Raw genomic sequence first — 3,059 nt, forward strand, 5'->3', positions numbered from 1 at the left:
CTGAAGTTTTCGGCTATGCCCTCTCGCGAGGTAGCTCTTCAAAGCGAGGTTGCCAAAACTGAGTCCTTCTATGGCGTGAGTCTATGCAATCTGATATTGCAAGAGTAGACTCAATAGAAATGGGACTTTCATTGTCTGACAGAAGGAAGAGTTCATCAAGATTATCAAAGTTGTTTCGCAATTGAACCTCTTCAGGAATTAAAGAGTCAATCGTGAATGTTTGGTAGCATTCATCATCTTCTCGGGGTTGTTTCCCGATGTGGAAGATATTGACTTCAAGAGTCATGTTTCCAAACGATATCTTCATGAGACCATTCCGACAATTGATCAAAGCATTTGCAGTAGCAAGGAATGGTCTGCCGAGGATAATAGGAATTTTAGACTCCATGTTCACCACAGATTGGGTATCAAGAATTAGAAAATCCACGGGGTAATAGAATTTTTCAATTTGAACCAATACATCCTCAACGATACCCCTAGGCTTTTTGGTGGAACGATCAGCAAGCTGTAGTACAACAGATATTGGTTTCATTTCTCCAAGACCGAGTTGCGAGTATACAGAATAGGGCATGAGATTGACACTCGCGCCAAGATCAAGTAAGGCTTGGTTGACTTCATGGGTCCCAATTTGGCAAGAAACGGTGGGACAACCGGGATCTTTGTATTTCGGCGGTGCCTTTTGTTCAATCACCGCACTCACTTGCTCGGTCAAGAAAGCAGTCTTCTTGACGTGGTGCTTCTTTTTTGCAGTACAAAGATCCTTGATGATTTTGGCATAAGCAGGCACTTGTTTAATGATGTGAAGCAAAGGAAGATTAATCTTCACTTGTGTCAAGTGCTCAAGGAGTTCAGCTCGGTTATCAGGAAGTTTCCCAGCAGGTTTCAAAGCCTGGGGAAATGGTATCTTTGGAGTGGCATTGAGTGGTGGATTTTCGGAAGTGACTTTTGGAATACTGGGAGAGTTGGATTTTTTGGGTGGGTCTGGCAAAGTTTTACCGCTTCTCGTCGTGATGGCATTCACTTCCTTGATGTTTATCATTTGAATTTGAAGATTGGGCCATGTGTTGGCCTTGAACATTGAATTTCGGTTGGGAAGGAAGTTTCCCTTTTTCCGGAATGGCCAAGGATTCAGTCAATTTTGAGAATTGACATTTCATTTCCTTGATTTCTTCCATCATTTGGCGATTCAGTTTGGATTGTTCCTCCATGAATGCATGAATAGTGTTCTCGAGAGAATTTCGTTGTGGATGAGCATTGTATTGAGGTGCAGCATACGCCTTTGATGGTAGAACTTGTTGCTCATTCCTCCATTGGCCTCCAGACGATTGAGCTTGGTTGGAATCTCTCCAACTGAAATTTGGGTGGTTTCTCCAACTAGGGTTGTACGTATGGGAGAATGGCTTGTTATATGCCCCTAAGGCATTGCATTGCTCCTCATAAACCCCCCTCATTTCATTCAAAGCTAAGCAGTTCTTAGCTAAGTGCTCCGTCCCTCCACAAACAAAGCAAGGTTCTTGTGGTTCCGCTTGAGTGATCATATGCGATTTTTGGCCACTCTTTGTCATTAAGACCTCAAACTGCTTTTTCAAAGCTTCGAGTTGGGCCTTAACACTATCCTCTTCTCGAAGTTGATAGATTCCAGATGATTTGTGTCGGTTGGTGCTGTCAGTAGCACTTGGACCTGTCCAGGTGTGAGACTTTTTCGCAGTTTCTTCGAGATATTCAAGAGCATCGTCTGGCTCTTTTTCGAGGAATTCACCATTGCATAGCATTTCTACAAACTGGCGCTCACGAATAGTGAGGCCTTCATAGAAGTAACTTACCAAATGCCAGTTCTCATAGCCATAGTGCGGGCACTGATTTAACAGATCTTTGAATCTTACCCAGACTTGATAGAACGTTTCATTGTCCTTTTGGGAAAATGTGGAAATCTGTCATTTTAGACTGTTGGTCTTATGGCTGGGGAAGTGTTTCAGAAAGAAAGATTTGGTCATCTCCTCCCATGTTCCAATTGACCTAGGTCTCAAAGAGTACAACCAGCTTTTAGCTTTGTCCTTTAAGGAGAAAGGGAAGAACTTCAGTCGCACAGCATCAGCATTTTCGGCTCGGTTATAGAACGTGGCTACCACCTCCTCGAATTCTCTTATATGCACGTATGGGCTTTCGTTTTCCATTCCATGAAATGTAGGCAAGAGTTGAATCATGCCAGGTTTAAAGTCTAATGCGGGCATATTAGGAGGGAAGATAATGCATGAAGGTGTGGAAGTGCGAGTGGGATGGAGGTAGTCATTGAGAGTTCTTGGTTGGATGTCATCATTGCGAGCCATTGCGAATGGGTTATTATCAGCGAAAGTTTGTGGAGAAGCAGGATTGGTGGAAGGAGTTCCGGTAGGAGTGGCAGATGAATTGGAAGAAGTGTCACTGGAAGTGTCGTGATGATTCATCCACCCTCGGGAATCAGAATTAGATTTATTTAATGTCTTTTTTTTTTTTTTTTTGTTAAACTTGTTCCCAGGTAGATTTGGAGGTTTTTGGGTGATCTCCAACGCCTTACTAGAACTCCCCGAGGTTACTGAGTAAGTATGGCGGATCACAAGTCAACCTTTTCGACCAAACAACCTTTAAGCAAAGTGAAATTGCTTATTTTGACAAAACAAGCTTGGTTTTCTTATTGTAATAAGTTCAACAATGTAATAGTGCAAAGGTAGATGCTCGAAATGTTCCCAAGCCGATTGAGAAGGTTTCCAAGGTACTGCTTTAGACCCACACTTGCCTAGACAGAACTCCCCGAGGTTCCCAGGTAAGTGTGGAGGGTAACGCTATCACAAACCTTATTTAACAACCAATATTTCTAGACAGAACAATATCGGTTTCTACCATTTGTAATATTACACAATTGTTCCCGATACTAAGTGTTTTATGATTGAAATTTTATGAACAATTTTATGCAATTTATGCTTTTTTTTTGTTTTTTTTTAAAACCTAAATTCTAAGGAAAACTAAGGCAAAAAGAAAAAAGAAAAGGAAAATCCTAAACTAAGCAACAAAATAAATAACAC

The 3,059-nt window shown here is 41.6% G+C and overlaps 1 non-coding gene across 1 annotated transcript; it reads left to right on the forward strand.

Annotated features, from left to right (window-relative positions):
• The first annotated feature begins 1,839 nt into the window (after positions 1–1,839).
• On the forward strand, positions 1,840–1,946 carry LOC133828335 (small nucleolar RNA R71). The gene has a single exon (XR_009890961.1). It is a non-coding gene; the product is annotated as a small nucleolar RNA R71 (small nucleolar RNA).
• Positions 1,947–3,059: the final 1,113 nt, after the last annotated feature.

The sequence above is a fragment of the Humulus lupulus genome, chromosome 3, assembly GCF_963169125.1.
Source record: "Humulus lupulus chromosome 3, drHumLupu1.1, whole genome shotgun sequence".
In the NCBI taxonomy this organism is placed as follows: domain Eukaryota; kingdom Viridiplantae; phylum Streptophyta; class Magnoliopsida; order Rosales; family Cannabaceae; genus Humulus; species Humulus lupulus.